General features: G+C 37.3%; 1 protein-coding gene across 8 annotated transcripts in view; it reads right to left on the bottom strand.

Moving 5' to 3' along the window:
• Positions 1-25,737, bottom strand: part of HIPK3 (homeodomain interacting protein kinase 3) — a 110,106-nt gene that overhangs the window by 35,192 nt on the left and 49,177 nt on the right. The window lies entirely within an intron of this gene.

The following is a 25,737-nucleotide window of genomic DNA, read 5'->3' as shown; positions in this document are numbered from 1 at the left end:
TGTCTCTCTCACATTGATGTTTCTCTCTCTCTTCCTCCTTTTCTCCCTCCCACTCTATCTGAAGATAAATGCAAAAATATCGAGTGAGGAAAAATACATACATACGCATACATAAAATATACTTATCAGTTTATTTCCAGCTTAATCAGCACTCTTTTCAATATCCTGCAGAACAGAGCTTTTTAAAAATATGTTCTCAGTGATTTTTTTTTTGTAGACTGAGGGAGAGAGAGAAACATTGATTGTCTGTCTTCCAAATGCACCCTGACCAGGGATCAAACCTGCAACCTGGGTATGTGCCCTGATTGGAATCAAATCAGGGACCTTTCGGTACATGGGATGACAACCAACTGAGTCACACCAGCCAAGGCAAAATGTGCTTTTTTAAAACAACAAAAAGGCCCTAGCCGGTTTTGCTCAGCGGTTAGAGCATTGGCATGCAGTCCCAAGAGACCTGGGTTTGGTTCTCACTAAGGGCACATACCTCAGCTGCAGTTTGTCCCCGGCCCTGGTTGGTTGTGCGGGTGGCAGCCACTCGATGTGTCCCTTTCACATCGATGTTTCTCTCTCTCTCTCTGTTCCTCTCTCCCCCTCACACTCTACCTGAACAAAAAAACGGAAAAATGTCCTCAGGTGAGGATTAAAAACAACAACAACAAAAAAAAACCTCAACAGTCTAAGAACGGCAAAAAATCTCAAAGGAGACAATCAACTATTTTTACAAATATTTTTTTTTTCTTTTTTAAGTTATGAATGGTTTTAATGTGATAAGAAAAGTGTTGCTTTAGCAATAACATCACTACAAAACACTGGGTAGTCACACATTGTATTTTTATGACTAACTAAAACTACTCAGTAACATGTTGAAATGTAATCAAAGTACAGGCGCTTAGAATAGACACTCATTCAAACGTAGCTTGAGTCACAGGCTAAAAATATCACAATTAAAAATATCCTTATTGCAAGGCCACTTAATCTTTTGAGTATGTAGGACAATGATCCAGATCAAAACACCAAGTAAAAAGAACAACAGTAATAATATTTTTCAAAACCTATTAAATGTTAAATCTGAGAGGTGGAGGTAAGGAGTCAGCAAAGATTTAATATGGATTACCAATATCCAAATGTAGCGCTCAGAGCCCTATACCCAAAATGATGGATATATCGATAGTCTGCATATTTGATTAATCAGTAGCTAATATTTTATAAAGATAGGAGAGAGCCCTGGCCGGTTTGGCTCAGCGGTTAGAGCGTCAGCCTGTGGTCCGGAGAGACCCGGGTTCGGTTCCCGCTAAGGGCACGTGCTTCGGTTGCAGTTTGTCCCCGGCCCTGGTTGGTCGTGCGGGTGGCAGCCACTCGATGTGTCCCTTCACGTCGATCTTTCTCTCTCTCTCTCCCTCCCACTCTATCTGTACAAAATATGGAAAAATATCCTCAGGTGAGGATAAAAAAAAAAAGAAATAAAGTCTTCATTTAAAAAAAAAAAAAAAAAAAAGATAGGAGAGAGAAATGTATTTCATTTATAGACAGCACTATTTATTTCATATTTTATATACTAAAAACAGTTATAAGATCACTCAAAATTCTCATATGAAAGAGAAAACTATAAGAAACTTGTTATTAACATATATCAAGAGAGAGAAACCAAGAGGGATTGGTAGGGGAATATGAAAAGTGTCTGTGGAAAATAAAGAAAAAACATGTCAGTAACTAAAGTTGAGTGTGTCTGTTCTTTATATGTTGGTTTATATACTATTAGATGTAGAAAAACCACAGATCATATACATGAACTACATTACTAATATCTTACATTTGTATTGCATTTGTACTTTACCACCCTTTCAAATATTTTATGCTATAAGGTAACAAAGACAGATGTTATCCCTATTCTATAGGTGATTAAGAGGAAAAGTTTAAAACAGTCTAGAATTTCTTAATTTTGTTTTACTGTGAAATATATTTAAAGTCACAATGTATTTCAGTAGATGCCAAAAGAAGCTCACAATCTGTAAGTGCCTAAACTGAACCAGACAACAAAAAATATTTAATTGCCAAAACAGCCTGGTGCTGGTACAAGAACAGGCATAGTAGACCAGTGGAACAGAACAGAGAACCCAGAAATGGACCCAAGGCTATATGCTCAATTAATATTTGACACAGGTAGCAAGAGCACACAGTGGAGTCAAGACAGCCTCTTTAATAAATAGTGTTGGGAAAATTGGACAGCCACATGCAAAAAAATGAAACTGGACAATCAACTTACACCATACACAAAAATGAACTCAAAATGAATAAAAGACTTAAAAGTAACTCATGAATCCATAAAAATCCTAGAAGAAACTGTAGGCAACAAAATTTCAGACATCATACACAGAAGTTTCACTGATACATCACCTAAGGCAACAGAAACAAAGGAGAAAATGGACACATGGGACTACATCAAACTCAAAAGCTTCTGCACAGCAAAAGATACAATCATCAAAATGGAAAGGCAACCCACTGTATGGGAGAACATTATTGCCAATGATATATCAGATAAGGGGTTAATTTCCAATATCATACAACTCAACAAAAGGAAGACAGAACCCAATTAAAAAATGGGCAGAGGAGCTGAATAGACACCTCTCCAAACAGGACATACAAATGGCTAAGAGACATATGAAGAAATGCTCAACATCACTAATCATCAGAGAGATGCAAATTAAAACAACAATGAGGTATTACCTCACACCTGTCAGAATGGCTGCCATCAACAAATCATTAAACAACAAGTGTTGGCGAGTGTGTGGAGAAAAGGGGACTCTAGTACACTGCTGGTGGGAATGCAGACTGGTGCAGCCACTATGGAAAACAATATGGTGTTACCTCAAAAAATTAAAAATTGAACTGCCTTTTGACCCAGTGATCCCACTTCTAGGAATATACCCTAAGAAGCCTGAAACACCAATCAGAAAGAATATATGTACCCCCATGTTGTAGCAGCATTATTTACAATAGCTAAGATCTGGAAACAGCTTAAATGTCCATCAGTAGACGAATGTATAAAAAAGCAGTGGTACATACACACAATGGAGTACTATGCAGCTGTAAGAAAGAAATACCACTTATCTTTTGAGATGACATGGAGGGACCTGGAAAGTATTATCTTAAGCGAAACAAGCCAAACAGAGAAAGACAAGTATCATATAAGCTCACTTATTTGTGGAATATAATGAACATAACAGTATGAGAAATGAGGTAGTCCCAGAGACGTGGAAGTGGGGTACAGACTGACAATCCCCAGAAGAGGGGGTGGTGGGGGAGAGATAAACCACAGAACTTATATGCATGTATGCATGAACAACAGACATGGACAACAAAGCTGGGGACAGGGTGGGAGGGGAGGGGGGGATCACAGGGGGAAAAAGGAGAAACAGCTGTAACAAAAATAAATTCATTAATAAAAAATGTATAAACATAAAAGAAAGAAAAAAAAAACTTAATTGCAATAAATTATTCAGCCCTGGCCAGTTTGGCTCAACAGTTAGAGCGTCAGCCCACAGACCAAACAGTCATGGGTTCGATTCTGGTCAAGGGCACATGCCTTGGTCCCCTGCCCTGGCCGGAGTCATGCAGGAGGCAACCAATTAATGAGTGCCTCCGACATCGATATTTTTCTCTCCTGCCCGCCCTACTCTATCTAAGGATAAATAGAAAAATATCCTGGGGTGAATAATTTTTTTTTTTAATTATTCAATCTTGTAACCCTGTAATAATTATTAAAATAACAAAAAATGTTTATTAAGCTCTTATTAGAAGTCATATTCCATTCATTCCAACAAAATCCTCTGAGGTAGGTACTGTATTATTTTAGAGATGAGGAAACTGAAGCATAGAACTCTGCAAGGTCTCTCAGCAAGCAGTGGGGCTTATAAACAAAGTCTAAGTGACAGACCAAGCTCCTCAACATCGTGGAGATAAATCACTTCTATTTTATAAACTATTTCAAATGCATTATGTAATCACCTGACCACATGCCTATGCATTAACAAGCAGGAAGATTAGGCACTGCTCCATAGAGGGATATCTAACACAACCTGGTGGTGCTATGGAGCACATCATTTCCTAATGGCAAATAATCTCTTTTTTTTTGGGGGGGGGGGGGGGGAGAGGTTACGTGCCCCTAGCGGGAACTGAACCTGGGAGTCTCTGGTCCGCAGGCCGACGCTCAACCACTGAGCCAAACTGGCCAGGGTGCAAATAATCTCTTAACTGCCAGGCAATCACATTATTATTTTTCTCATACTTATTTTTTCTTATAACTTTTTTAAATGACAGACCCTTTATACTGATAGAAAAATTGCTAAATTAGTACAGAGAATTTTTATATACCCTCAACCAAATGTTAACATTTTCCAGCATTTGATATACACACACAATTTTTTTTTTTTTTATCCTCACCCGAGGATATTTTTCCATTTTTCGTACAGATAGAGTGGGAGGGAGAGAGAGAGAGAAACATCGATGTGAAGGGACACATCGAGTGGCTGCCACCCGCACGACTAACCAGGGCCGGGGACAACTGCAACCGAAGTACGTGCCCTTAGCGGGAACCGAACCCGGGTCTCTCCGGACCGCAGGCCGACGCTCTAACCGCTGAGCCAAACTGGCCAGGGACACACACAATTATTTTTCTGAATCACTTGAGAGTTAAACTGCAGCCATTGTATCCTTTTATCCTAAATACTTCACCTAGTGTGTACTTCCTAAAAACATGTAGAGTCTCTTACATAGCTAGAGTGTATTTGTCAAAATCAAGAAATTAATATTAATACAGTTGTTCCAAATATCCCAATTGCCATCCTTTATAACAAACAAAAATTTTAAGAATAAGTAAATCCCAGACGCACAACTCTTCAGTTTCCTTTATCCGGAATAGCTCCTCAACATTTCTGTGGTTTTCATGATACTACCATATTATTAAAATACAGACCAGTTAGTTTGTGGAATGTCCCTCAGATTCTGTTCAATGTTCCCTCACACAACGTTCAAGTTATCTTTGTTTAGCAGGAATACCACAGACATGATGCTACCTTACACTTAATTTTAATAAGTGTGTATTAGAAAATATATTACTGCTATCAATTTTTTCAAGGAATACCTATTAATACTTCTCAGAATAAATTTTTATGTGCTGGTATAATCAAGTAACAACAGACTTTGGAGTAACAGAGAACTGAATTCAAATCCCAGTTCTGACTGTTACTTATAAAACTTGAGGTCTTAGGCATGTTATTCATTCATTTGCAAATGAGATATATATTTGTGGTTCCACATTATTATGGCAAGAAAAACAAGAACCTGGCACATAATTAATCTACCTTCCCCCAAAAAGAATCTGAAATCGAGTGCTTGAGTGATTTCCCCAAAGTTGCAGAGCCAATAAATGGTGAGGCCAAAACAAAAACTTGGATTTAGCCTATAAACCTATAAGCAATAAAATGTGCCTTCTACAAACAGTCCTGTCAATATTTATGTGCCTGTCTTATCTTCTCTATTAAGAACATAGGGTCCTTAAGATCAGGAGCTACCTCTCACTTGGTTTTACACTTCATACAGCCTGTGGAAGAGTATTTTACAAAGTAGTCAGTCCTTAAAGATGTACTCAATGAACACAAAAGATACAATTAGACACAATGCTCCCCAAAATACATTCCATTTTAATATACATTTTAAATGAATTTCTCAGACATTTTATAACCTACAAAACAGACAACTACATTAAGAAACTTCTGGACCTAGACCAATGGAATATAAGGGAATATGAACAAATGAAACACCCACACATATATTTCTCCCATATACCTAACCCTGAATAATTTCCTACCAGAATCTTTAATCCCAACAAATAACCATTTTCAAGAATCACCAGGAATCATTGAGAAGCTTTCAAATACACTGAATTATATTCTGCCTAGAAGAAAATGGAAAGTTACTTAGTAGTTGTTATGAGACTAACATACCCAGTGTAAACAACTATAAAAGCTTGATAACACATACACACACACTATAAATATATATATATATATGGATGACCAGCAGGTGATAATGATGAAGTTAATGTACATTCATCAATTATAACAAATTTACCACTGTGGTGTGGCATGTCAACAGTGGGGTAGGCTGTGTGTGGAAGGAGAGAGGATATGGGAATTCTGTGGTTTCTGCTCAATTTTTCTTAAAACAGTTCTAAGGAATAAAGTCTATTTAAAAAAAAAAAAAACAAAAAAAAACAGCTGCATGAAGTCATCGGAGAGCGGACTAGACAGCTAGGACTTGAGCGAACAAAATCCCAGAGCAAAGAGAAAATTTATTAAAGAGAGCCTTACATTTCCTAGAGGTAGTCACCAATTAACAGTGGAGCACAGAGGTTGAACAGAGAGCAATGGCCTAGAGCCTGCACCTGTCCCACTGGGCTGGGAAAACAAAAACTGGAATTCAGAATCTGCCAAGGAAGAGGGGCCTTGGCTGATACTCCAGGCTTTTCAACTGAAACCACAAAGGCCTACACCCTAGGAACAAGGGCAGACTGAAACAGACCTGCCTCACTTGGAATAATAGGATCTACCAACTACACCTGGCTTCCAGAATAAAAAAGAATTCTCTCTGGAGGAAGATATTATCATCCAGAGTTCCTTGCAAAGCAATGTCCAATGTTCAAGAAAGTAGATGAAGTGATAGAAAAATTCATAAAACTGGAATCTACTTTCAAAACAACAAATTCTTGATTTTTAGATACCATTCCCCCACTAAGACTCCTTGGAGAAATGGCTGGTTTTATGACTGGAGCAGAGAAAGCATTAAGTAAGCCTGGAAATCTTCTTGAGCCAGGCTTATGAAATATTACTCAGCAATAAAAAAATTTTAAAATGATGTACTGAAACAAAATATCAATAAGAAACAAAAGAATTATGTTGAGAAAAATAAACCTTAGACAAAAGAGTACATGCTGTATCGTTCCATTTATATGAAGGTCTAGAAACGAAAATATTAATTTGTGGTGAAAAACTCAGATCTGTAGTTACGCATGAAAGGGGTGAGAGGGACAGACTAGTACTGAATGGGGAGGGACATAAGGGAACTTTCTAGGGTGATGGTAATGTTATATAATGATAGAACTTTGGGTTACACAGGTGTACAGCATTTGCCAAAACTCACTGAACTTGCATTTCACTACCTATAAAATTTAATTCCAAAACAAGAACCATAAATAAATCCTGAGCTATTTTATGAAAGACACGCTTAAATGTTTCATGATACAGTGTACTGGATACTTTGAACTCCTCCTCAAATAAAGATGAATGATAAATAGAGATATATCTATTATAAACCTAACGTAGTAAAATATTAATTATAGAATCCAGGTGGTAGGTACATGTTCACTGTACAGTCCTTTCAAGTTAGTTGTAAGTTTGAAAAGTTTCACAGTAAAATATTGAGGGGGTGGTATTTAAAATAGGTCAAGCACATTTCACACACACACACACACACACGACACAGATCCACTGATTAAACCAAACACAAAGAAAAACTGAAATGAAGTCAAAGCAGAGAAAAAGAACACATTAACATCAAAGAAGCCAGTTTTCTATACATATAATGGAAGCCAGAATATAGTAGAATAACTTCAAGTATTAAAAGACAGTAACTTCCAAAGCATACCTAGAGGACAACCTCCTTCAAAAATAAGTTTTTGGGCCCGGCCAGTGTGGCTCAGTGGTAAAGTGTAGACCCATGCACCAAGAGGTCACCTGTTCGATTCCTGGTCAGGGCACATGCCCAGGTTGTGGGCCACAGCCCCAGCTGGGGGCATGTAGGAGGCAGCCAACTGATGTTCTCTCTCATCGATGTTTCTCTTTCTCTCCCTCTCCTTTCCTCTCCCTCTAAAATCAATAAAGAGAAAAAAAAAAGCTGTTGTGCCCTGGCCAGTGTGGTTCAGTGGTTACAGTGTCCACCTACCCATCGAGGGGTATTGGGTTTGATTCCCAGTCAAGCGTACATACCTGGGTTGCAGATGAGTCCCTGACCCCGGTCCAAGCACACAGGAGACAACCAATTGATGTGTCTCTCTCACATCAATATTTCTTTCTCCCCCCACCCCATCACTCTCCCTAAAAATCAATGGAAAAAATATCCTCAGGTGAGGATTAACAACAACAACAAAAAATTTGTTGTTTTTTTTTCCTAGAAATGCAAAGAACCAGAAGCAGTCCTTTGAAGAACATGTAGAAGAATCTGTACTATCAATTATGGTAATGACAATGTGATACGGGTACAAAATAGACAAAACAAAGGGAAGTGGTGATGGAAGGAGAATTGACATGGGGTGGTAAACATACCATACAATATACAGATGATGTACTGAAGAACTATACAGTATACCTGAAACCTGTATAATTTTACTAACCAATGTAACCTTAAAAACAGAATAGACAAAACAATGAATAGAGAACAGTCCAAATATAGACCCACATTTGATTTGACAAAGCTGTCACTGCCATGGAGTAAAATAATAAATATATGGTGCTCAGTTGAGGAATATCCATATGGAGGGAAATGTGCCTTAATCCCCACCTCATACCACACACAAAAATCAATTCTAGATGGATAGTAGATCTAAATGTGAATGGTAAAACAATAAAAATTTTTTAAAAGCGGAAAACATCTTAGTGACATTAGAGTAGGTGAAGATTCCTTAACGGGACACAAGTAGTGATGACCTTTAAGGAAATGTTTCAGGGAAAAAATGATCAAATAGTAAACATGTATCTGGACATGAACAACAGTGTGGTGATTGTGGGGTGTTGGAGGGGTTGGGTGGAGGTGGAGGAGGGCATAAAGGGTATGAAAAAGCTACTTGATTTTGTTTTTTACCTATATAAAACCAACAATTTGAAAGACCACAAATAATCTTGTGATGAACAACAATATGAAGAAAAGGGTATTTTCACACTCTACTGGTGAAATTATAAATTGTAGTAGTACATTTTTGGAAGGAAGCTTAGCAGCACCCATCAGCAAAATGTATGTATACTTTGACCCAACAATTCTCCTGGAAATGTTTTGAAAATGTACATACAAGTGTCCAAGGACATACAAGAAAGTTCCCTGTGGCATTATCAGAAAACAAATTAAATGTACATCATAGAAGACTATTTAAATAAAGTTTTAAAATATATTATAAAATATAAAACACAGCCACAATATAAAGGAGAAATTATTCCTGTTTTGCTGCATAGCTTTCTCTCTCGTTGTATTTTTCTTACAGTGAGCATGCATTACTATTAAAATTTTTAAAACATTAGATCAAATTATTTTTCATGTAGTACATTGGTTTTTTAATGTATTCAAAACTTTTTGCAATTCAGTGTTTTCTCACAAAAGAAACATTTGTTCTTTCACTGTCAAAGTTTAGCACATATTAGATTCTCTCTCCTAAGTAATACAATCTCACCACACCAGCTGATGCCTAAATTATTCACTGGCCACTGCACTGGCACTCTTCCAAGGCAGCAGGCACTCTGTTAATAACATCCAGGGTGCTGAATTCCATTCACGGGAAAATGCTAAAGACTCAGAAACAAACAAGCACATATATTCTGAAGTGTGTGAGTCAGGATTGACATCTAACCCATGAGATCATTACATTCTATTAAAGTACATTCATGAGCCCATATGTACCTCTAAGACATAGCCATGTAGTCCAAGGAAAAAGTGCTAACCTCTAAAATTCCAGGCTTTTACTCATTGTAAAAAAAAAAAAAAGTCACAAAAGTGTTCCCTTTAACCTACGAATAACTATTTGACAGTTAAAAGCAATTCTAGAATATAGTCCTTCAAACCTGATATAAAATTACAATGCCCAATTTACATAGCATTACATACATTACATATTTCACATCTACAATTTACAGAATTAACTTAACTCATATTTTTTTAATCCTCACCCAAGGATATGTTTTTATTAATTTGAGAGAGAAAGAGGTAGGGGGAGGGGAGCAGGAGAGAGAGAAACAATAATGTGAGAGAGAAGTATCAGTAAGTTGCCTCCTGTACTCACCCTGACCAGGGTTGAACCCACAACCTAGGGATAGACCCTGACCAGAAATCCAACCCAAAACCTTTTGGTGCATGGGATGACGCTCCAGTCAATAGCCTGGGCAACAAAACTCACTTTTTAACCGATCTTTTACAAATGTTTTTGCCCTATGCCTGACTGGTATTATTTAACATTTCTATATTATGATCTTATGACCTAATTATCACTCCTATAAGGCAAGAGAATCATATAATATCAATTTTAACTCACTAATGTACAAACATTCAAAGTTAAGTTGCCCCCTCACAAGTCACTTATGTATACTAAGTCAATTAGAAATAAAATTAGGATTAAAGTTCAAAGCTCCTAGTCCGCTGCTTCTACACAAATTCTATCATACTGGACCATGTTGTTTCTTCTTCATATTACTGAAATCATCTACTGAATCATAAGCACTGGTATGCCATTACATAAAAAGAACTAAGTAAAAAATTATCTTAGAGTTAACAGGGAGACTAAAGTATGAACTACTTAAAATAAGGGAAATTACTATATGGATAACATTATTTTTCTTTTCATTTCAGTAAGGATGGAGGGAAATGAGAAAGAAATTGGGCGGGAAGTAAATTATAAGTTACCAGTGCCTTGGCATATACGAATTATAGAATTTTAGAACTACATTGGTCTTAGATAGCCTTTAGATCTAACATTTAAAATAATTTCAAAGCTGTTTCCAAATGGACAGAATTCAGTACATGGCTAAGTAGTTAGATTGTTCTCTCCTCTCTCTCTTTCTAAGGAATTTAGTTCCTTAGATACTTAAGAAACCTTATCTAGCCCAGCCGGTGTGGCTCAGTGGTTGAACATCGACCCATGAACCAAGAGGTCACCAGTTCAATTCCCAGTCAGGGCACATGCCCAGAATGTCGACAAAATCCCCAGTGGGTGCATGCAGGAGGTGTCCAATCGATGGTCTCTCTCATTGATGTTTCTCTCTCTCTCTCCCTCTGCCTTCCTTTCTCTCTAAAATCAATAAAGAAAAAAAAAAAGAAACCTTGACTAAAATATAGTCCATGGCACAGAGCCTAAGCATAGTGCTCTAAGCAAAATACTACAACTCTTAGTTCTAATACAATTGTAAACATAAATATATTTATGTTCCTCAGATAAAATACATGAACCTAATCCACTTGTTAACCAAGTTTCCTATGGTTAGCAGAATCACTTGTTTTATATGAATGGGGGTGAGGATATGTTAGATTTCTGGTTAGCAAAAGGGAAATTTTTTATCAATGAAAGATGTCTGGAACCCTGGCCGGTTTGGCTCAGTGGTTAGAGCGTCGGCCTGCGGTCCAGAGAGACCTGGGTTCGGTTCCTGCTAAGGGCGCGTACCTCAGTTGCAGTTTGTCCCCGGCCCTGGGTGGGTTGTGCGAGTGGCAACCACTTGATGTGTCCCTTTCACATCAATGTTTTTCTTTCTCTCTCTCTCCCTCCCACACTATCTGAACAAAAAATGGAAAAATGTCCTCGGATGAGGATTTAAAAAAAAAAAAAAAATGTCTGGGGAAAAAAGGGAGTTGGGGTTACTTCATGTAATTTCCAAAAATTTCCACCAATAAACATTTAAAAAAAAAAGAACTAGAGAAGACTAAATTCACGGCCCTAGAAAAGTACCTGATTCCATAATATACATTTACTAAAATAATGTGTTAATGTCTTTAAATTTAAGATCACAAAAAGTAACATCACAAAAATATCTATTACACTATTATATCAAATATTCCCACACACCTTATGTACCCATGGGTATAAGCTGAACACTGTTTTAGAAGGGAATTCTCCTGTGATTATTGAAAAGAGTTCAAGGTGAGACTGGACAAATAAACATGCTACAATGTTATTAAAAGTAATGCATGCATGGGTAGGAAGTTACATTAGAAAACATCAAAATTTCCTTCCCAAAACCAAACTCATAGCAGACTGGTGGTTGCCAGAGGCAGAGGATTAGGGGTAGGTAAAATGGATAAAAGGAGTCAAAAGGTACGAACTTCCAGTTATAAAATAAATAAGTCCTGCATGTAATGTACAGCAAGATGACTATAGCTAACAATACTATATTGCACATATGAACATTTCAAAGAAAATAGATCTTGCCCGGACTGCGTGGCTCAGTGGATTGAGGGTCATCCTATGGAGAGGTCCTGGTTCAATTTCTGGTCTGGGCACATGCCCGGGTTTGGGCTCGATACCCAGTAGGGGACGTGCAGGAGACAGCCAATCAATGTTTCTCTCTCTCTCTCTCCCCCTTCCTCTATCTAAAAAAATCAATAAAAACATATATATATATAAAGGGAATGTAGATCTTAAAAGTACCCATCACAAGAAAAAAATTCTTAACTATATATGGTGATGGATATTAACTAACATATTGAAATGTGAGCAGTTATTTTGCAATATATACAAATATCAAATAATTATGCTGTAACCTGAAATTAATATAATGTTGTATGTCAATTATACCTCAATAAAAAAATAAAAGTTTAAAAATTAGACCCCTAGGTGGTTTGCTCAGTGGTTAGAGTCTTGGCCCTAGGACCAAAGGGTCTCAGGTTTGATTTCCTGTCAATGGTACATACTTGGGTTGCAGGTTCGATTCCCAACCCCAGTTGGGGTCATATGGGAGGCAACCAATCGATGTGTCTCTCTCATATTGATGTTTCTTTCTCTCCCTCCCTCCCTTCCGCTCTATCTAAAAATCAATGGAAAGATATCCTCGGATGAGAATTAACTAAATAAATAAAATAAGAAAAAAGTTTTAAAATTAGGTGTTTTGTCATGAAAAGGAAGCCCCTTCCAGCTCTAACATTTTATGAGTTTATATTCCAGTCATTCACAATAAGCATAAGCATTTCCTCATTAAAACTCATTGAGTGTCTATTCCACGCGCAAATATACTACTGTGGTAAATATAGCTCAGAAGGAGTGAGTGTAGGGTAGTTCAGGAAAGACTTATTCCAGAGGTAATATCTCTATGTCAAGCCTTTAAGAATGAATACAATTTTCACAGGAAGAAGAGAGATAGGTATTCAGGCCAAGAGAAAGAAATAGGAATAAAAAGTAAATAGCATGTTTGAAGATATTATGAGGCAAGGAATGCAGAGTAAATTGCACTATAAAACTAAAAAGGGAAGATGAATCAAAAATTTAACATAGACAAAACACATATGTATAGACCACATCCTACATTCTTAAACTGATCAATCTGCATTCTACATTCTTAAACTGAGACATATATTAAATCTACATTCTTAAACTGAGACATATATTAAAGGTAGCTTTAACATTAAAATTCTGAATGTGTATTTTTGGAACAATGTATAGTGATAGATGTTAACTAAACTGACTGCAGTGATCCTATTGCAATATATGCAAATATTGAATCATTATGTTGTACACCTAAAACTGTTATGTGGTACTTATACCTCAATTTTAAAAATTCTCAATGTGACATCAAATCTGGAGGGAAATAATGATATTTTAAAAATCTCAAGGGACTGCCCTGGCCATTTCTGCTCAGTGGTTAGAGCGCTGGCCCGCAGACCAGATAGGCCCGGGTTTGGATCCTGCTAAGGGCACGTACCTAGGTTGCAGTTTGTCCCCAGCCCTGGTTGGGATGTGGGAGTGGCAACCACTCGATGTGTCTCTCTCACATCAATGTTTCTCTCTCTCTCTTCCCCCCTCTCTCCCACCTGCTCTATCTGAAGATAAATGCAAAAATGTCCTCAGGTGAGGATTAAAAAAAAATCTCAAGGGACTCCATCTAGCCAAAACATTCTCGGACAAGAACAAACTGGAGGCTCATACTTCTCGATTTCAAAACTTATTACAAAGCTATAATAATCAAAATAGTGTAAAAAAACTGGTATAGAGATAGGCAAGTAGCAATGGAATAGAACATGGAGCCCAGAAATAAACCCTCAAGTGCATGATCTTCAACAAGGGTACCAATACTGCTCAATGTGGAAAGAACAGTCCCTTCAATACATGGTGTAGAAAAGACTAGTCATAAAAAAAAAAAAAAAGAACTAAGTTGGATCCTTGTATTATACCAGCTACCAAAACTAATCCCAAAATGGATTAAGAAGTTAAAAATTAAGGCCTAAAACTATAAACCTCTTAGAAGAAAACATACAGGTCAAAGCTTCAGGACACTGAATTTGGCAAGGATTTTTCTGATATAACACCAAAAGCACAAGCAACAGTAGCAAAAATTAAGACAAATGGGATTTCGCCAAACTTAGAAAGTTCTATGCATCAAAGCATACAATCAACAGTGTGAAAAGGCAACCTACAGAATGGGAGAAAACAGGTGTAAATCATATATCTGATAAGGAATGAATATCCAAATATATAAGGAACTTCTATAATTAAACAACAAATAACATGATGAAAATATGAGCAAAGGACTTGAATAGACAAAGATGATATCAAATGGTCAACAAGCATGTGAAAAGATGCTCAACATCACTAATTAGAGAAATGCAAATCAAAACCACAAAGATACCACCTTCACAGTCATCAAGATGGATACTATAAAGAATAAATGGCCTGGCCGGTGTGGCTCAGAGGTTGAGCATCAACCCATGCACCAAGAGGTCGTTGGGTTGGATTCCTGGTCAGGGCACATGCCCAGGTTGTGGGCCAGTCCCCAGTGGGGGGCATGCAGGAGGCGGCCAATCGATGTTCTCTCTCACTGATGTTTCTATCTCACCTTCTCCCTTCCTCTCTCTCAAAAATCAATAAAGAAAAAAAAATTTTTTAATAAAAAATAACACACACTGGTGAGAATAGGGAAAAACTGGAATCCCGGGGCACTGAGGGCAGGACTATAAAATGGATCAGCAGCTATGGAAAAGAATACAGTTTCCTTCAAAAATACAACTACCACATGATCCAGCAATCCCAGTTCTGGGTATATATCCAAAAGAACTGAAAGCAGAATCTTGAAGATATCTGTACACTCAGGTTGATTGCAGCACTATTCACAATTGCCAAGAGGTAGAAGCAATCCAATATCCTCCAATAGATGAATGTACAAACAAAATGTCATATACAGTCATCCCTCGCCACTTCGCACTTCGACTTTTGCAGCTTCACTCTATCGCGGTTTTTTCAAATACCATACTATACTTGAAAAATACTATACTATACAATAGAGTGAAGCCTCAAAAGTCAAGGCGCAAAGTGGCGAGAGACAACTGTATATAAATAAAGAATCCTACTTCGCAGGAATTCATTCATCGTGGTAGAGTCTGGAACTGATTAACCACAATAAACGAGGGCCGACTGCATACATATAATGGAATATATTCAGGCTTAAAAGGAAATCCTATCCCATGCTATAACATGGATGAACCTTGAGAACATTATGTTAAGTGAAATATGACAGTCACAAAAAAACAAGTACTGTATGATTCTACTTATATGAAATATTCAAAGTAGTCATATTTCAAGATTTCCATCTTTTGTCTATTAGAAATAACAGACTAACTAAAACTAAGTAAAAAGTAAAGCGACAGAGCAGTTCATTAAAATTTAGAAAGCATTTTAGCTAGTCACCTTGACCTGAAAGTATTTGAATCATTTAATTCTCTCAATCATGAAATTAAAGGAAGTTGGTCACCATTGTAACTAAATATATTTATATCAAAGGCTTAGTACACTAAATAAGTAAAAGATCACATTTCAGTCAATTTAATTAGACAAACATTTTGAATCTTACACTCTGAAGTTTATATCCCCACCAAAACCGTTTTTGATAAAAGCACACTCTAGGAAATGATCAGCCTATTCCATGGATTTTTCAGATTCCTGTACATTAAGAACTATGATAACTATTTTGGGCATTTAAAGTATTTCCAACTTAATTGTATTCATTTACTTTTTATTATACAAAAAAAAAAAAAAAAAATCAAACAAAGTTGATCTACCAATCACCCAGCTTCAAAAATTACCAATGTATCAACAAAAAGATAGTCTAAAATTATTATAATGGTGGTAGCGAAAAAAACTCCCAGATATATAATCTTACTTATAAATATTTCAACATAGAACTCTAAGGAATATTTAAATAAAAATAATAACCACTATGACATCACACATTAAAAAATCCTAATTCCCTAATAACATCCAACATCCAAATTTTCTCTATTTCCATATAAATGTCTCTTTACAGCTGATGTTAAATTTATAGTTAATCTATTCTAAGTGGAGTTCACACATAAAATTTCTATTCAAATAGTTTCACAGAATAAGATACATCTACAGAGACTTACACTAAAAAAGTCTACAGATATAAAGTTAATCAAAAGCAAACTGCAGAACAGAGTTATCTTCTGTGATCCTATTTTTCTTTAATTATCTTAATAAATGATTTTAAAAAGTGGTCATTTCTATGGGGCAAACACAAACATCTGATTTGGGGGAATTATAAAACAAATCAGCCTCAAAAATTTAACTTTAAAAACAAAATGTCATTATTTAGCTTTAAAAAAATCTTTAAAGGCTTTATTTCACTTCCTGTGATTCAGTCATTTTAAAACACAACTAGTAGAGAGGGTTTCCGAGGTTCCTTTGTTTTTCTTGATTTTTAATGCAGAATTTCAACACAGTGTTAAATACACACACACACACACACACACACACACACTGAATCATAATGATATTCCTATTTGATAAATAAGAAAACTTAGACTGTGGAAGTCAGGTGTTGGTCTAAATTCACACGCAATTTAACTCGAAAAATATCAACCGTAACAAAGCATCTATCCCTTCGGAAAAAATTTTTTTAATTCTAACAAAAAGCAAAACAACATTAATACCAAAACGTATCTCAAGTCCATCCATTTCTTTCCACTGACAACACCTTCTCCGTGGATTAGTTTGGTGCCTCCTTCCTAAGGGTTTTCCTACTCCTACTTTCCTTCTAGTCCTCCAAATGGCAAGCAGAGCAGATATAAACAAACCGTACTATGGCTACGTTCCAACCTCAAGTCACACCTCTACTTCACCCACCCCACTAGGCCTAATTCCCATTGGCAGGTTTTCAGATTCCTTAACTCACCAAGTTCTTTCCAGTCTCAGAGCCTTCACACATGCTCTTTCCTTTGCCTCCAGCTCTCATTCAACCCACTCTGGATAACAGGCTCCCTTCAGGTCTTACTTTAATATATCATGTCCTTCTAGGTATTTCCTGTACACCCAATCTAAAGTGTGTCCCTACAAGTGATTATTTATTTGGAAAAAGAACATTAGATCCACACCTCACACCAATTATAAGAATAACCTCAAAATGGATTAGAGACCTAAATGTAAGTCAGTAAGTACTACAAGAAAATATGGTGATGCCTCTTTAAACTCAGTATGGGGAAAGGTATTCTAATTACTATTTAAAATCCAGAGGCTACAAAGACTGATAAAACTGATGACACACACACAAAAATATACAACGGAAAAAACACTGTAAAGTGGTGACTGATGCCCTGGCCAGTTTGGCTCAGCAGTTAGAGCGTCAGCCTGCGGTCCCGGGAGACCCGGGTTTGGTTCCTGCTAAGGGCACGTACCTCAGCTGCAGTTTGTCCCCAGCCCTGGTTGGGTTGTGCGGGTGGCAGCTACTCAATGTGTCCCTTTCACATCAATGTTTTTCTCTCTCTCTCTCTCAATCTTGGTTGTAGGTTCTTGCTTTTCATCTCTCTGAATATTTCTTGCCACTCCCCTCTGGCCTGCAAAGTTTCTTTTGAGAAATCAGCTGACAGCCTTATGGGAACTCCCTTGTAGGTAACTAGCTGCCTTTCTCTTGCTGCTTTTAAGATTCTCTCTTTGTCTTGAACCTTTTGCATTTTGATGATGATGTGTCTTGGTGTGGGCCTCTTGGGGTTCATCTTGTTTGGGACTCTCTGTGCTTCCTGGACTTGTATGTCTGTTTCCTTCACCAAGTTAGGGAATTTTTCTGCCATTATTGTTTCAAACAGGTTTTCAATTTCTTGTTCTCTCTCTCCTCCTTCTGACACCCCCATAATGCAAATAGTTGAAGTTGTCCCAGAGTCTCCTTACACTATCCTCACTTTTTTGGATTCTTTTTTCTTTGTGCTGTTCTGATTGGGTGTTTTTTGCTTCCATATATTCCAAATTGATGGTTTGCTTCTTGGCTTTACCTACTCTAGTATTGAATCTGTGTAAATTATTCTTTATTTCTGTTAATGCCTCCTTCATTTCTGACTGGTCCTTTTCTAAGCTCTTGAGGCCCTTACTAAGTTCGCTGAGGTTCTAAGTTCACTGAGCATCCTTATAAGCAGTATTTTGAACTCAGCTTCTGTTAGGTTGCTTATCTCCATTTTGCTTAGTTCTTTTCCTGGGGTTTTGTTCTGTTCTTTCATTTGGGGCCTGTTTCTTTGTCTCCTCATTTTGGCTGCCTCCCTGTGTTTGTTTCTGTGTATTACTTAACAAGAGGTATGGGGCTAGCTAAGACCAGATGCTGCTTATTTGAAGGAATTTAGAAAAACCTGAAGCAGGATCCAAGACAGGCCAATCCTAAGCAACTGGCAACGGTTTGGGTGGGCCTGAAAGTTGGGTGGGGCGGGGCCTCAGGGAATCACCAGGGCAGGGAAACCACTCAGGTGCTGGAGTCCCAGATATGGTGGCTGTCTGCCGGCTTCATGAGGGAAGGGCTCACCAAAAGAACAAAGGCCTCTGACAGCATGTTTGTCCCAGAGGAAAAACCCCTCTCTCCAGCCCTCGCTCCAATACCAAACAGCTCAGTTCTTCCCTGTATGTCTCTGGCGCCCCTTGAGCTGCCTCCCCTCCAAGCTTAGAGGAAGTGAGTCCAATAAATCTGTGCCGGGCCCTTTAAGGAGCTGCCTGGAACTCCAGCTGCCTCAGCCTTCCTGACCCTCAGTTCCTGCTGGTTTTTCCAGCCAGAAGTTATGGGGACTTCTCTTCCTGGCACTGGAACCCTGAGCGGGGCACCTGGTGTGGGACGGGGACCCCTCAGTCCTCAGGAAGGACCTTCCCAGCCTATGTATCCTCCTGATTTTTATCCGCCACACGTGGGTGTGGGGCCAGCCTGTCGCGCCTCGGCCCCTCCTACCAGCCTCGATGCGGCTGCTTCTTTAATTCCGTAGCTGTAGGACTTCCATTCAGCTTGATTTCAGGCGGTTTTGAATGATGGTTGTTCTGTAGTTTAGTTGTAACTTTGATGTGGTTGTGGGAGGACGCGATACCACGTTTACCTACGCCGCCATCTTGACCACAAGTCCCCCATCCCACACAATTTTTAAATGACCCTTAAACCTAAGAAGTTTAATTTCATTCATATCAAGAGACATGCTAATTAAAACTACATGGAGCCTGGCTGGTGTGGCTCAGTGGATTGAGCGTCCTCCAATAAACTTAGAGGTCCCAGTTTGATTCCCGGTCAGAGCACATGTCCAGGTTTCAGGCTCGATCCCCAGTGCAGGGCATGCAGGAGGCAACTGATTGATGCTTCTCTCTCACATCATTGTTACTCTCTCTCTTTCCCTTCCTTTCTCTCTAAAAAATCTATAGAAACATATATTATTTAAAAACTACATGGATATACCATTTGGTTGACAAAATGTTTAAAGAATGACAACATACCCTGTTGCCAAGGCTATAGAGAAAAAGACACTACCTTATACTGCAGTGAGAATGGAAACTGGAAGAGTCCTTGCTGAAAGGAATTTGGCAATATTTCACAAAACTACATATTCATTTACCTGTTCACTAAATAATTCCACTTCTGGATATTTACCTTTAAAATGCAATTCCAAAAATACATATGCAAAAAGTTCTTCTTTGCAATTCTGGTAAACACTACGTTACTAATAACAGATGTGGCTGAGCAACTGATGGTAATTCACACAATGAAGTAAAATAGAATGAGACATATCTCTATGAATGACATGAAGCTATTTCCAGAAAACACTGGAAAGGGAAAATAGCCAAATACAAATGGGTATTGAAAAAAACAGACATTTATCTGCTCATTTGTACCCCTCACCAAACACACACACACTCACTCACTCTCTCTTTCTAAACTTCACCACTCAAAAGGCCGAAAAGTAATAACACCCTAGTACTAATGAGCACATCTGGCACTAGCATCCAGATCTTGTTTTCTAAATAGCATTCTCCAATAAAAGGAGCCAGAGCTCCTCAGAGAAATGGCCAATTCCAGGGACCAGGCAGGAAATGTACAAACTAAGCCTGGAACATGATGTGGTGCCAGAAAGCAAGCACTCAAGAAAGGATGGGGCCAAGTCAAAAGAACACAGAGCAAACTTAAAGAGGCTCTTGTTGGACAGTTTATGACAATTTTTCAGCAAAACAAATACTGACAAGTAACAGATTATAACCCACTGAATATGAATCCATAAAAAACTAATGAGCAAAATAAATTTATAAATAAAGTGAAGGAAAGCTCCTTTTAAAGAAATTATGAAATTAGAAAATCACTTTGCAACCCCACACATAATTATATAGGCTATGTTCAAAAACAATGCTAAAATCGGTCACTGAAATTAAGATGAGAAACAGTATATGTGAATAGTCTCAAAGTGTCTCTCCACAATGTACTTATTAATTACGAAGGGAAAAAAATCCTTAGAGTGGAAAAATCTGGCACTGACCACCCCATCCAAGTAATCAAAGTTAACATTACCAGTAACAGTACAAATCAACATCATGTGCCTCTCAATATGTGAGGACACAACATCACTTCTGTAGAGTTATTTCAAAAACACATAACCTTACAATATTAGACAAACCTAAATTGAGGAACATTCTACAAAATAACTGGCCAATACTCTTCAAAACACTCGGGATCATTAAAGACAAAGAAAGAACTATGGAACTAAAGAGAAACACATGGCAAATAACGCAATGTGTGATCTTGAATGAATTCTGCTCTGGGCCAGAAAAAGGTCATTAGTGAGACAATTGGCAAAATCTGAATAAAGTCTTTAATAGGGTACTACTATTGAATTGATTTTAACTTCACCAACTTAGATAGTATTTTGAGTAGTTCAAACAGTTCAACAAATCAGTAACACTGAATTGATGTTAACTGATAAGATATCGATCACTGTACTAGGGTTATACAAAAGAACGTCCTTATGTTCAGGAAATACACACTGAAGTATCAGAAGGAAAAGGGCTTCACATCTGTAACTAACTCTGAAATACTGTAAGAAAAAGTGCTTGAGAGTCTATGTGCGCGGCACACGTAGACAATAAGAGATAAAACTAGTTAGGTAAAATGTTTAAATTTGAAACATTTGGAGAAGCTAAGTGAAGGGTATATAGAAATTCACACTAGTTTTGCAACTTTTTTTCTACATCTAAAATTATCTCAAAGTAAAAAGGAAAAAAAAAAAAAAGTGTGTCCACCCTGTTCTCCCCCCCCCCCCCCACTCTTTTCAATCAGAGAGTACTTTACCCTTTTTGGTTGTCTACCTATTAGACTGGTAGGGTCTATATTACTGCTCCTCAATATATAATGAGCACCCAGCATAATACTTTACATGTATAGGCACTAAATATTTTGAATAAAAGTCTTAGTCATGGACCATAATGCAGTCTTCTATACATGTATCTTTTCACTGACACAATTTTAAGAGGTCTCTATCAACTGAAAAATGGGTACATAAAATGTGGTGCATATATATAAGGGAATGTTATTTGGCAACAAAAATAAATGAAGTACTGATACATGCTACAACATGGATGAACCCTGAAAACATGCTAAGTGAAAAAGCCAGTCAAAAAAGACCACATATTGTATGACTACATGTCTATGAAATATCTAGCACATTTAAACCTATAAAGATAGAAAGATTTTTGGTTGCCTAGGGGTGAGGGGATAGGGAGATTGGGAAAAGATGCTAAAGGGTTTGGAAGTAGTGGGGTGGGGTTCTTTTGGAGGTAAGAAAAATGTTCTAAGATTGACTGGTGATGAGAAACAACTGTGAATATACTAAAAGCCACTAAAGTGTACACTTTAAATGGAAAATTCATGGTATATGAATTATATCTCAATAAAGCTGTTAAAATAAACTGTAAGAGCTCTGCCAAATTTTTTATTTGACGGCCTTTTATATATAGATATAGATATAGATATATAGATATAGATATAGCTAGATAGATATCAAAGTAATCTGTCTGTGGCCACAATGTATGGTGTTGAAAGCCACTTTATTAAAGACTTTCAGAACTTTCTATTAAAACTTCTGCTAAAGTTAAACCCAGTCGACAACCTTATATTTGTCTAATAAAGATTCCCAAAAAAGCCCTGGCCAGTTTGGCTCAGAGGTTAGAGCCTCAGCCCTCAGACCCAAGGGTCTCGGGTTTGATTCCCAATTATATGTACGTTTATTTTATTACAGGAACACTGTCTTTGAAACTTGAGGATCTAAGAAACTTGAGGATCTAAAAAGGCATGAGACAGTAGGAATGCCCTAAAAAAACAACATGATAAGCCTAAATTAATTGTTTACCATTACATCCCTTTCTGTCAGTTATTACATGCAAACTAGAAAGCATTTTTTACTTCAACAATTAATGTTAAATTACTTAGTATTAGTATAGTAGCAACAAATACAAATGCTATAGAGGTTACTTTATAGCCCACTTTCTTGTCTCTATGTTCTGAAATGACTCGGAACCACAGGCTAAAACTGTATTTTTTTTTTAAAAAGTAAAGAAAAAGATATTCATGACCTGAATGTTGCCACCACACCTCATAAATACAGCACCTTCTGCTGCTAAAACCTTTTATGCATTCAAGAGCCCTATGTGTTCTTGACAGAAACCACACTCAAGCAGCTGAATTTAGAACATGCTGACCTTGAGCAAATCAATGCCCTTAGCATGTACTTCTGGCGTATATCACCACAAGAGCTAGACAACCTCACCATCTATAGTAGTAAACAATTTCTGGCCACTGTCCCTGTCTATTTTAAGATATCCCTACTACATTTCTGTGTTGCACAGTTCAAAGAAATAAAAAAAACACATGAACTTGTGTTTAAGCACAAATCATTTACCTTGGAACCTGGGGTATGTGTGTTCCTACTGTGATTAGCTCAAAAAATATTTAATTTGGTAAGGTCCACTTCCTGCTTTCATTTTTAAAATGCAATATATTTTAAACAAAGAGTAAAAACTCAAGGATAAAACATTTTATTGTCCAATCAGATTTATAAGTAACGGTACTCATAAACTAAGCCAGGTCTGGTAATGTTTTCAAATATAAACGGCAAAAACATTTTTTCAAATAGTTACCTGCTCTTTTCATGCAAAATTACACCACATATTAAAACAGTACCTGACTAAGGACTATCCTACATTTTCATCAATCTACCTTAATATTTACTAAATCTTCGAACTCCTGAATCTAACTGAAATAAAGTCCATTATAAATTGTTTCAACCAACATGAGCAACATCAAGCAAAATGTTAACACCAGTCCTCATCTATTACAAATTAAAAACTCCATTTTTTTCCCCCTTAATTCTAAGCACAGAACCTGTAACATAGCACGGCAATCATAAAGCCTCTGAAATTCAGATAAATTATTTACTTGTAAATTTTATATAAAAACAAATTTTTATATAGCCCTGGCCGGTTTGGCTCAGCAGTTGGAGTGTCGGCCTGTGGACCAGAGTCCTGGGTTCGGTTCCCGCTAGGGGCACGTACCAAAAAAATAAAAAATAAATACATAAATTTGTAAAAAAAAAACAAATTAGAAACTACTAATTGTACTTAGCAATTATTCAGTTTTTTTCAATGTCAAAAGAAGCTAATAACTGTGCAAAGGCCTAATGCTACTAAAGACCAGTATCATAAAATATTTCTCATTTTATATTGTTTCTTAAAGGATTTCCTTTACTCTCTTGAAACAGTTTACAAAAAGATAATGTCAAGTATAAAAATTAAACAAAGCTTTTTTTTTCACTCTGATCCAAAAAACATCCAATAAAGAAAAGGAATCTAGGTATCACATGGACAAAATCTGATATACAGAATAATAAAGGACTCAAAGAAAATGAAGTCATTTACTAACAAATGAACTAAATATAGATCCCAAGCAACTGGAGCCTGGGAGTTTATATAATATGCTAGCTGACTACTGAAAGCTCTTAAGACTGAATCCATAGAGTACAAAGGGAAGGAAACAAATCCCACAACTCTTCTCATGCTGTTAAGTAGGATTTTAAAATGATGTGTCCAGAAAAAAAATTAACTAAAAGCTAATCTTATATTCCATTAAATCGAAGAAAAAAAAAATTTGTCAGGGGAATAAAGAATCAAATAAATCTAATTATGTGGAGACACTGAATAAGACTTACTACCCTGCCACAACTATGATAACTTTTTTTTTAATCCTCATTCGAGGACATTTTTTCATTTTTTGTTCCGACAGAGGAGGAGGGAGAGAGAGGAAGAGAGAGAGATACACATCCACGTGAAAGGGACACATCGGGTGGCTGCCACCCGCACGACCCAACCAGGGCCAGGGACAAACTGCAACTGAGGTACGTGCCCTTAGCGGGAACCAAACCTGTCTCTCTGGACCACAAGCTGACGCTCTAACCGCTGAGCAAAACCAGCCAGGGCAACTATAGTAACTTTTAAACCATCTTAAAGGTTTTAAGCCCTGGCCAGTTGGACACAGTGGTTAGAGTGTCGGCCTGTGAATTCAATTCCTAGTCAAAGGCACATACCTGGTTTGCAGGTTCAATCCTTTGCCGAGGTCATGGTTGTGCTGGAGCAACCAATCAATGTCTCTCTCTCTCACATCCGATGTTTCTCTCTCCCTCCCATCCTTCCACTCTATCTAAAATTCAATGGAAAAAACACCCTTGGATGAGAATTAACAAAAAAGCAAATTAAATAAAAGGTTTTAAGAACAGTATCCAGCACTTAACACTAAAAATCATATAATCAGGAATAGGCTAAAGGGTAAATTATGCTATATTCCAAATTTGTAACACATATTTTTTACCATGTTTTTATTGATTTTTTTAGAGAGAGAGGAAGGGAGAGATAGAAACATAGATCAGCTGCCTTCTGCACATCGCCCCCTACTGGGGATCAAGCCCACAACCTGGGCGTGCGCCCTGACTGGGAATCGAACCAGGGCCTCTCAGTTCATGGGATGACACTCAATCACTGAGCCACACCAGCTGGGCTGTAATACATATTTTAATAATCTTAATCACCAAGTGACATAAATGCAGGATTCTTCTGATGACCTACTAGTACGACATATGTTCAGTATAGTTGATATACAATCTTATATTGGTTTTTGGTTTCAGGTGTACAATATGATTTGACATTTTCATACCTTACAATGTGGTCACCCCAATAATTCGAGTAATCATCTGTCACCATGTAAACGTATTACAATATTATTGATTATATTCACCTTCCCCTTTTCACCCATTTACCCCCCTCCCTTCTAATCTCTGCTTTTATGAGGCTGTTTTTGTTTTTAGATTCCACACATAAGTGAACCATATGGTACTTGTCTTTCTCTGCCTGACTTACTTCATTTGGCATAATACCCACTAGATCCATCC

Source organism: Molossus molossus, unplaced genomic scaffold (assembly GCF_014108415.1).
Source record: "Molossus molossus isolate mMolMol1 unplaced genomic scaffold, mMolMol1.p scaffold_m16_p_13, whole genome shotgun sequence".
Lineage (NCBI taxonomy): Eukaryota > Metazoa > Chordata > Mammalia > Chiroptera > Molossidae > Molossus > Molossus molossus.
Note: the sequence above shows the minus strand (reverse complement) of the source record. Positions and strands in the feature narration are given on the sequence as shown.